Raw genomic sequence first — 11,130 nt, forward strand, 5'->3', positions numbered from 1 at the left:
TTATTATTATTATTATTATTATTATTATTATTTTATTATTTGTTCTGTTTTAATACATTTCATATTCTATCTCTGTGTGAATCCACTTGCTTTAATTTCCTGTCACTTTTGTTGCTGTTGCACAGAAACTACCCCAGTGTGGGGACAGTCAGGGAACTTCCGTTCTGCAGTTTGGCTTTATTTTGAAAGGCTCAGCTTCAGTTTTCAGTAATGGCTTAATTCAATCAAATTCTACACTTGCAATAATTTGTTTACATAGATATAAATAACTATAGATAACAATAATAAATGTTAAAGTTTTTGATTTTGAAGGAAAATTTATGTTTATTTTTGAAAGGCTAAATGAATCTTTGGCACCGGGGTCAGGTGGCCATTTTTGTTCGACCACACCCCTGATGCTATACTGTAAAGCGTGCATTAGTATAGCAACACCTCCATTCCATTCCTCTCATTTCCCCACCAGATACTTCCTGTCTTTCTTATCGTGAGCGCCTGAGGGTGGCGCCAAATGAATAAACAGTGTTCCAAGCAGCTCCCATGTTAGACCACTCATTCCTACATGTAATGCATATCAACAGGTAAACTGTCAGTGCGCGGCCTACCTGTTACACCACGGTGCATCTCCTTGTTGCAGAAAGGAAAACAGTAAAGAGCTCACGCAGTGATTCTATGATGCACTCATTTAATAAGGTGCATTCCCGCCCCTGTTCCGATGTGACCCACTTTGATGAGATATTCTTAAACTGTATGGAATCGCTCTGATTCCCCCCCCCCCCTTCTTCTTCTTCTTCTTCTTCTTCTTCTTCTTCTTCTTCTTCTTCTTCCTTTGACTCCGGGCACACAGCCGTGGCTCATAATGTGATGTTGAGTGTGAAGTTGCTGTGTGTGCTGCTGTGGTGGATGTGGGAGCCCCACCTCCTCCCACGCTCCGATGAGTAGAGAGAGGCGGCAGAGAGAGACGGGAGGAGGAGAGAGCTGGGGAGCAACTAACATACCCACAGTATCTCATCACTTGCTCTCTGGAAATGCTTCAGATGGGCTCCTTATAGTAGCTGCAAAAAAAAAAAAAAAAAAAAAAAAAACGTTGCAGAAATGCAATTCCTGCCGCTGCCGTTCAGACATCCTCTGTGTCCTTAAGAGTTCGTGTTGAGCTCCGGAGAAACTTGGACCAAAAGGAATATGCGTATTTTGGCAGGGATCATGTTTTTATTTTCTTCTTCTACTTCTTCTTCTTTTCCTACATTTATTTTGAGGAATGAAGATGGCCATACGGAGTGAGAATCTTCATTTAGGTTTGTTTTGAGAGAGAGAGAGAGAGAGAGAGAGAAAGCCCCAGATCTCAGACGAACTGCTGCACTTTAACTTCCCCACTAGAAGGAAGAGCTGTCCGTTCTGCGAGATCCAACAGACGACGGGCTGGGCTCAGGATCCCCTCAATTTGATGAAGAAAGTTCTGATTTGCAGCGCGGTGGATTTTTTTATTTTTCATTTTTAAGTGATTCCTTGACGGAGGTTTGAGGGTTGGAGACCTGCCTCTGTGGACATACAGGCTGCCGACGAGCTGCCACAAACGCTTACGCACAAGTCTCTGGCTCAGGTATTTATAATATAAATATACGTTGTTTTTTGTTTTTTTTCTCTCTCTCAAGTTTATTATTTTCCAAATGAAGTTCTGCTGGCGAGGTTTCGCATTTGCTTTGCTTCGATACGCTTTTAGTAAATGCCACAAGTTGTCCACCGTGCAGTGAAATAAGCTGCAGCTGGCTGGTGTTACAGGTTGATAAGATGCTGTGCTGATGGAGAGAGGCAGCAGTCCAGATATGTCGCCCACATTCAGCATCCGCCGCATTGATTGATTAGACGATGCATTTCAATTAAGACACATCCGAGGAGATCCAACTTCCAGCCTCCAGTGAGTGATGGCATGAAGTCATTAAGTCTGCGTATCAGCGCACTTGAGCGACATTACGAGTGCATGCGCTTCAGTCTTCAATCCGACGGGCTGATTGCATTTTTATAATACCATTACGGTTCTGTGAAGCAGAAAATGCGATCCAATTGTATCACCCCTCTCTCTTGTGATTTCCATTTATTTATTTATTTTGAGCTCCGATCTAGGCGCAAACACCACACTAATCGCCATCATTAGTGATTGGGGAGGGGGACCGAGGGGGATCTTAATTTGGCGCTCTTTCCCGGTGCAAGGCAGTTTTCTGCGCATATTAATGCAAAGATAACTGGAGTCGAGTGTAGTTTTCCTACGGAGGGGGGCAGGCATCGCGCTCGTAATTGGGAAGAACAGATCTTTGATCAGCGCATCCTCTCTGCTGAGAGTCAGGGGTGTTGTTCTTTCCTCGCCACTCCACCGACCACCAGGCACATTTTAATAGTCTGTGAGCCACATAGTGATAGCGGTTCAAGTTCCCATATGGACTGTAGGCGAGTCTTCAAAGCCGTTCAAACAGAGAACAGAGCAGATCAAAACAGGACAGTAACCCACTTTCACCCCTGACTACCTCAAAGAAGCTGTCTGTCTGTCTGTCTGTCATATTTATGTATTATTTTAGGTGTCAATATTTGCTCTCTTAGGTATTTTTTAGTGCTTGTTACAGATCTTAGTGACCCAAACCGTAAAGGGTGTGTTAAAAACATAGTTATGATGGAACATAGTTTGTGTTGTAAGAAACATGTGCATTCGTTGCAGTTGATGCCATTGCAAAATTCTACAATAACTTAGGTTCTTGTCAAACCCAGGACCTTCTCGGTGCAAAGATACAGAGCCAACAAGTGCAAAACAGCCTGACGTGCTTCAAAAGACTTTTGTTGACAAGCAATTGAATTTGGACAGCAAATAGAGCCCGATTTTAAAACCCCACGTAGAGCATAGCTTGTCCGTAATGACTGTTTGACCAAACCTTTGATCAAAACGTGAATGCTGAAGACACTAGCTTGAGCTAACCGCTAAGCAGAGAAAAAGGCTAATATTATGAGTGAAGGAATTCCTTCTCTTGCCCGAGGGCATGTTTTAAATCTTGGGGGAAAGCCAGTGAACACAGAAGAAGAATTCAAATATGCATAGAGAGAACACACACATATTTTTCGGGGATATTACAGTTAATATTCAGTATTTACCAACGTACTTTGTTGTCTGTCCATATTGACTTTCTGACCAAATGCTTGGTGAAAGCACTTAGCTAGCACTGAGTTGGGCTAGCTACAAGAATAAGGTTATTATCNATCTATCTATCTATCTATCTATCTATCTATCTATCTATCTATCTATCTATCTATCTATCTATCTATCTATCTATCTATCTATCTATCTATCTATCTATCACGCTGGTGACTAGCCGTTGTTTGGAGGGGCTCTTGACGGTTTTGGGGTCCTAAGCAGTGGCTTAGTTTGCTTCTGCCTCAGTCCGACTCTGCTCTGATCTGGTCTGTGTAAGGAAGCGGGAATACGAATACCATGAACCATCATTATGCACATTCTTCTCTTTACAGAATCATGTAATGTCTGATTGCAGCCTCTTTGATCTCAATGTAGTTAATAGGATTTTTTTTTTCTTTTTGCATTTGATTGCAGCCACCCTCCATCAGAGCTTTTTTGTGTGGCTCAGATTACATCTAACTGAACGAAATGGCAATGCACCTAGCAAATATTCTCCAACCAAAGGCCATCACTTTCTCATTACTACAGGGCTGTGGGGGGATGGGGGAGGAGGTTCTGCTCTCAGTCCAAATGTGCAGCCATAACATTTTGCAGTAAATTCTATTGGATGGATCAGCTGTTTAAGGGGGACCCATAGCTTCTGATACTACCCATCATAAATCATGCAGGTGGGAGGGTAATGGATTTTACCTGTTATACTAGCTAAAGGCGCAGAGTCAGCCGATACATCAAACCACATCAGTGGAGAAAATCATTAAATCACCCGTTATCTCTCCATGCTGGCTAAGCAGCAATGAGCACATCCTACAGGGAGAATTCGCGGCCTTGATTTGTTGTATGTAACAGGTGAAGGCGCAGGTTTGAGCCAGGGGGGCTTCGGCTTTGCTGTGGGATCAGAATCACCTCTTGCTGTTGTTGCAAAACAGGGCAAGGCAATGAGATCAAAGTAATCTTTTTATTAAAGGCTGCCTTTTATTATTCTCCTTCACCCATGCTACATCATTTACGATGACGCCTCAGTTCATTTTGCACTGGAGTTTATTTATTTTTTATTTTTTGTTGTTTTGTTTTTTGTTATTCCTGCTGGACCCGAGGAAACCCACTTAAAGAGCAAATGTCACCCAGTCACTCACTGAGTTGACTCGGGACGCACACAGTCGGTCTCTATGGCAACCAGAGCAGACATGCGCAGCAACACAATTACATTTTTCCTCCGTGTTAACTATCTCCATTTTGCATATTTAGTAGTATAACACACATTTAACAAGCCACTGACAGCCTTTTTGCTTCTCAATCCGGAAAAAGTGCTTTAGATCTTCAACCACCCTTTAAAATAATGCAAAACATTAAGCATTTCACAGCCTAAGTCTTTATGCCACTTAAGCGAAATAAAGAAAAATAATGATGGGAATTGTAATTGACTGATGATGTTATTGATTTTGAAATGTACTACCTGATGAAATACACCTCTGTGAATTTGTTGGAACTCCATTGGTTGAATCGGAAGTTGGATTTTTACACATTTGAATGTAATAATCAGTGCAAAAAATAGCCAAATTACATTTCTTTTTTTTTCTTCCTCATGGTGAGATGATCCGCTTTGCCTGGAAAACTTCATTTTCCAAACACGTTTTGACAGCTGCGTGTAGCGAAAAGGTTTCTGTAGCAAACGCGCATGTGGAGGTGTTTTAGGAAGGGGTCGACCCAGAGTCAGGATGAATGAGCAGGAGCTGATCCTCAGCAGGGCTAAAAATATTTCTGTTTTCCTGTGGCTAGTGTAGGAGTAAGTTTAGCATGTAGTGAGTTTTTTTTACAGGTCACTGCCGTGGCAGAGTTCGGCAACCTGAGCTTCATTTGTGCAGAGAAGCAGGCTCTCCCGAGAAAAGCCACACACTTAGAGGCGGCGCAGGGACGTTGGACTCAGAAATCTGACGTGTTCTCGTGAACAGTTGGGGTCAGCCGGGCGGCGTTACGGTGTGTATATTTCAGCTGGAGCAGGGCAAGTCTTTCACCTCCCTTACAGTGACCAAAAAAGAAGAAAAAATGCAACATCAGTACTTGGCTGAGCCTTTACGGAGAAGGAGTGGTTGCTGATTGTGCTGTCTTTGAAAAGCAGTGACGGAAACCGCTAGATGTGCAAGCTAAGGAAGAGCTCAGCAGAAGAGACAATGGAATGGGATACAGAAAAGTGCATCATTGTTTGCGCAGTTTCTCTTTAAAATATTACAACTTTCTCAAAATCTTCTCTCCCTTTTCATTTAGCCAGTGAGATCTTCAGTCAAACACACACACACACACACACACACACACAAAACAAGTTTTTGCACAAAGCTCTTTCTCTGCTGGAGAATTGAGGATTTGCTGTGGATTAAGGCATTCAAGTATTTTCTGAACTTTGTGTTTGTCTCTGTGTAAAATAAATGATGATTAAAAATACTTTATATTCATCGTAAATGCTGTGCTCATTGTTTTCTCACAAGTAGCTTGAAACTCTGCGACTAAAACTAACTAGTGACCACTCACAGCTGGAAGGCTATAAAATATATATGTTATTGCGTCTTCTTATGTTACAGTTTCTAAAGAGAGATCAAAATCAACCAAAAAAGAGAAAAGCTTAATAAAAATGTGGCATTCGAAATCCTAAAAGATGCCTTTCTGGTCATTTTACGGTCATCTAATGTTTTAGCTTTGTATTACCTAAAGAACAAATATAGACGAAGCGGCTTCTAAATTTAGTAAAAATTGCAGTTGCTTCTTTAACAGACAAGCCGCCCGTAGCTTGCCATAATCAATTCTAAACCACTTTTATCTTAGCACATAATGCCTGGTGCTCCTTCACTTTCTGCGCCATGGCTGTCTCAGAGTTTTCAACTGAAAATATTTTCGCACAGCAATCTTTGTCTTTCTTGTAAGCGTTTAGCAGATGTCTTTCAGCCAATTCACGGGGCGCAGCGCAGTCTCATCACTCCGGCACTTTCTCTGACGTGCCTTTAGAATTTCTTTGAAGCGTCGAAACAATGTAACGGTGCTTTTTCAAGGCTTTAAAATCATAACATCTTCAACCTTGATATTAGTTACTGGCCCGTGCCTCACTTCTACGTTACGCTTTCCCGAAGCTTGAATGCATGGCCGCAAGATGGTTTTGTAAGAAACAGTAAGATATATATATATATATATATACTTTTTTTTTTCATTTATCTTAAAATTGTGAAGGCATATTGTCTGTCAGCAGCTACGCTGAGAATGAGTCATGAAGACGTTTCTCTAATGGAGTGGTCTTGCAATAGTTTCAGTAATCTGGATTTTAACTGGCGGCGTTCTTGAATCTTGGCAGTTCTAGTCGGCTTTAAGTCCCTTCTTATATACTTCCTTCCTCTCTGAAGGCAACAATCCCATCATGGAGTTTGATGCTGTTTTTGAAGGCCTACTTTCATACAGTGTTGTGGGACGCCTTCAGTTTTCCCTCTGTGTTGAAACCATCTGGACCGTTGGCTGATCACACCATGTGGCTGTTTGCTGAGTGCTGCTTCAGAGCTAGAGTTAAATTAATATCCCTGCTCAGACTGTAAATCGCTTGATTGTATTAGAAGTGCTACTTCCTGAAATATTCCTCCATCTCCTGGTCACATTTAATGAGGTGTTTTGATGAGTACATTTCTTGGGCATTTTCAGCTTTAAAAAGGAAATGGCAGCATTAGCAGAATGGCAAATAGTGAATGGGAAAACAATTAATATTGGCTTTCTGGAACCATATCAGCTTTCCATAAAAAACAAAAAAACAAACAAACAAAAAAAAAACACTGTTTACAGAAAATGCATCACTTTTACTGCATTTGCATTCAGTTTCCTCCCTCTCCCCCTTCAAATATTACTCAGATCAAGGTTTGCCTGTGGTGCAGCAAACAAAAAAGTTTTGGTAGAATTTTTAACTCATAATGGGTTGTTCACTGATGGCAAAAATAAATAAATAAATAAATAAATAAAAAAAAACAAAGTGTTTTCTTTCTTACCTCTGCTTCTGGGCATTTTCAGGTTGAGTTTTGAAAGCCTTAAAATGTTCTTCTTTCTCCGTCTTACTCCTCCTGAATATTTTTAAATATTTTGCCTTGCATGGCAGGCATTGTCCCCATTATCATACATTTTATTCAAGTGGAAGCTAAGACCTTTATTTCGAAGCTCACTATGAAACATTTGATTTAAGGGGAGTTGTCGGGACTCTAAGAAGACAAACACATTTGCGGTCCATGGAATAACTAACCCCTTGCTCCTCTTTTTGATTTTATGCTGATTTGCGATCGGCCCAAATCAGCTTGTAAGTCTTATGGGTCTCCACACCATCTGGGCTGGCAGATGATAACCAAGCTTTTCTAAGGGAAAAAGCGCTGAGAAGCAGGAAACGCCACTCCTGGTCGTATTCAGCACTTCTAATTTCTGATTTATTTATTTTTTATTTTTTTCGCTCACGTAGCGAACTTTTGTGAGACATATAGCAGGTCTAGAAGTCTGACACAATTCATCAGACGCCAGCCTCAATAGAAATTCTCTTTACTCTCTGAGTACTTTGGGGGGGAAAAAAAAAAAAAAAAGTGATACTTCTGAAGTTTTTGGTCTAATGTTCGTAGGTATGAAACCTGAAATAAAATGTCAAAGACATGGTTTCAGTGAAAGTCTACTGTAAGAAACTCTTGCTATGCGGTAGCATGTTTCACTAACAACATTAATTTTTAGCGTCAATGTAAACAAAGAAAAAGAAAACACCAATTCACTGGGCTGCCAGGCACAGAGCCATCTGGAAGACAGGCATGAGGCCAACTGGAAGGCATTAAGTCATGAGTGTCATCAACCATAACAGTCATGTCACTATCAAAGCATGCCTGCTCATGTTAGAAGTGGCTGTAATAGCTGAGGGACAGTTCCAGCTAAACAACACATAATGAAATCAATTAGGGGTTTTATGTCTAAATGGCCATTTTGTAAAGAACTAAACTCAATAGTCAATATTAAATGAAAATAGAAACCGAGGAGGAGACATTTGGAGAAAGCAGAGGAGCTTGATATTTGTCTCAGATCATCTGTCTCGTTCCATATTGTCAAGACAGGACAGTATGTAAAAAACAAAACGGTTAGTAAAAGTTCAATTCTGGAGCTTTAGGATTTACAACATTTTACTTGGATGCGAGAGCCGCATTGAAATCTGTGAGGTGGAAGCCGCTGAACTTCCACCTCACAGACGATTTTAGAAGCTCAGATACAACAGTGGTCATTTGCAAGCTCTGTTGAAGTAAAGTTGTATTTTTTATTTTTTATTTTTTTCAAATTAAAAGCAGAACCTCTGACGTCCAAACCTGGAGAAAACCTCCGGAGAACACTCAAGTCAAACATCTCTTTCAGATTCTCCCTAAAGCTAAACAAGAAAGGCAAAACGTATATTTTGACTAAGTCTGATTCAGTGAAAAAGAAACGGCGGCTTTGAAAACTTTTTGTTCACATAAGGCCTTTTTATTTCAAAATAAATATTGAAAATTATTGCTTAAGAATGTTTTTGGGAGGTATGTACATATATATAAGCAACGCTGCAATCTACCAACTGTGATGATTTCTAAATAGTGTCACAAGTGTTACAGTGTCGATAGTAATGTTAGTCGAAACTGCAGGAACTGTTTTTCCACAGTGTCTTTGCTGCGTTTGTCATTTTGCCGGTCTGTTCCTCATGCGCTCATGAACACACACACACACACACACACACACACACACACACACTCACAGCCCTCACCATTCACGCAACATTGACTAGAGGTCTCCCCCCACAAATGTAAAAGCTTACACATCAATACACGAGCAATTAGTGCATCAATACCAGCACTTCCAATTTCAATGTATTCAAAAGGAAATGGGATTTCTCATTGAATTTCTCTGTATTTGGGCTTCGGTGTCTAATAGTAAATATTTTATTCTTCTCCAGCTCGTCATTTCATGTAAACGGAGGGATGAATTTTACTTAGTCTGCTTCGAATGGTTGTATTCACATATTTACAGGCACATCCCAGATAAGTATAATGATAATCAGTTTTATAGTTTTCTTTCAGTATGTGAAACCTATACGTTACAGATATTCATCACATGTGTGACAAGAAGAAATATTTCAAGGTTTTATTTGATGTATTTTTGATTATTATGGCCTACAGATAATGTAAAAAGTATTTTAAGCACTCAATACTTGGTTGAGCTCCCATGTACATGAATTACTGCGTCAATGCAGCCTGGAGGGGATCAGTCCATGGTAGTGCTGAGGCGTAATGCAAGCCGACGTTGCCCTGGTAACTTAGATACAGCACTCTGTGAATAACTTGCTTCTTTAACATTGACTTGTTGTGGCTTACTATGTGTCAATGATTGTCTTCTGGATATCTGTCACGTCAGCAGTCCTACCCATGATTGCATAGCCTACTGACCCAGACTGAGAGATCATTTAAAAACTTCAGAAACCTTTGCAGGTGCTTTGAGTTAATTAGGTAATGTAAATGTGGTCGTGTGAGTTTCCAGTATTTAATCTTTTCACGATATTTAAATTTTCTAGGATACTGAATAGTCAGTGTTCATTATATCTTTGAGCCACAATCATTAAAATTACAAGAAATTAATGGTTGAAATGTTTATGTGTTATGAATCAAATATGAGTTTCATTTTCTGAAGAGAATATGAGACAGGAAAACATTTAACTTTGTCACAGTATCCTGTTTTTTCACATGTACCTGCATATTAGTCTGCAAAAGGTCACCTGAGCCACGGCTGCTTTGATCCTCTTTTGGCTTAATGTAAATTGGAAAGTGGGGAAGATGGCACAACTGCAGTGTTAAAAGGAATTTACCGCTGCAGTTTTTACAACTTTTTTTTTTTATCATGTAAAGAAAGTGTAGCTCACAACATCTGAATTGAAATCCATGACTGGAATTAAGAAATACGTAAAAAAGCATTTAAAAAAGAAGCAAAGACAAGACATCAAATAGTGCAAAGAAAACTGGTCATACTATGAAAACTCCTGTGTTAACACATAAGACATGCACTGATTACACAGGTCTCACTTCTCTCCACATAGTCAGTAAGTGTTTCCACTCATGAGTCCTGAGGGGAAACACAGGAGTCCTGTGTTGGAGTACCCCATACTCCAATGGTTCTGTGGTGAGAACTCTTGGTAAGGACTGTGTTTGCGTTGCCAGCAGTCGGTGGGGCTCATTGCCATTGAAAGTCCACCAAGGCTCCTCTTTGTCACTGATTCCATTTATAACCTTTATGGACAGAATTCCTAGAAACAGTCAAGGTGTTGAGGGCATCCATTTCTGCTTTTTTCCCCAGATGATTTGGTCCTACTGGCTTCATCAGATCATGATTCCCACCTTTTAGTGGAGCAGTTCGCAGCCGGGTGTCAGGCGACCAGGATGCAGATCAGTGTATCCAAATTCGAGGCCATAGTCATGAGCCAGAAAAGGATAGTATAGGAAAGTATCTTTGGGTGAGAAGAAGTCCTACTGCACATGGGGGGATTGAAGTAATTCAGGACTTTTTAGGGTGTCTGATCTCTCCCTTACAGATGGGATGTGAAGCTTGGCCATTTGGCAGAGCCACTGCTTCTCCACATTGAGAGGAGCCAGCTGAGGTGGTTCAGACATTCATTTTGCCTCATAGAAATTCTTTTCTTCCCCAAAAAAAAAGAAAAACAGGCAAAAAAAAAAAAAGGTAATTTTTTTTTTTTTAAAGAAATAATCCAATCTTTGCATTAAGAGTGATTTGCTTTCAAATCACTTATCTGCTTAGAGAACAATTAAAAGGTTAATTGTAATGTATTCATGTTTTACCCTTGTAAACCTTTTGATTTTCTTGCGAAAGTATGACGGCCTAGAGCCTTTAATGGGCTATGCAGCCTTTAGTTTTCCTTTAATTTTATCAGCTCAAGTAAAAAC

At 40.2% G+C, this 11,130-nt stretch overlaps 1 protein-coding gene across 1 annotated transcript in view; it reads left to right on the top strand.

Annotated features, from left to right (window-relative positions):
* The first annotated feature begins 870 nt into the window (after positions 1 to 870).
* The window catches only part of pcdh1a (protocadherin 1a), a 122,278-nt gene continuing 112,018 nt past the window's right edge, over positions 871 to 11,130 (top strand). The window contains exon 1 of the mRNA XM_007545910.2: positions 871 to 1,597. The gene's annotated coding sequence lies outside the window, so the exon portion shown is untranslated. The remainder of the gene's footprint in view (positions 1,598 to 11,130) is intronic.

Source organism: Poecilia formosa, unplaced genomic scaffold (assembly GCF_000485575.1).
Source record: "Poecilia formosa unplaced genomic scaffold, Poecilia_formosa-5.1.2 Scaffold14, whole genome shotgun sequence".
NCBI lineage: Eukaryota > Metazoa > Chordata > Actinopteri > Cyprinodontiformes > Poeciliidae > Poecilia > Poecilia formosa.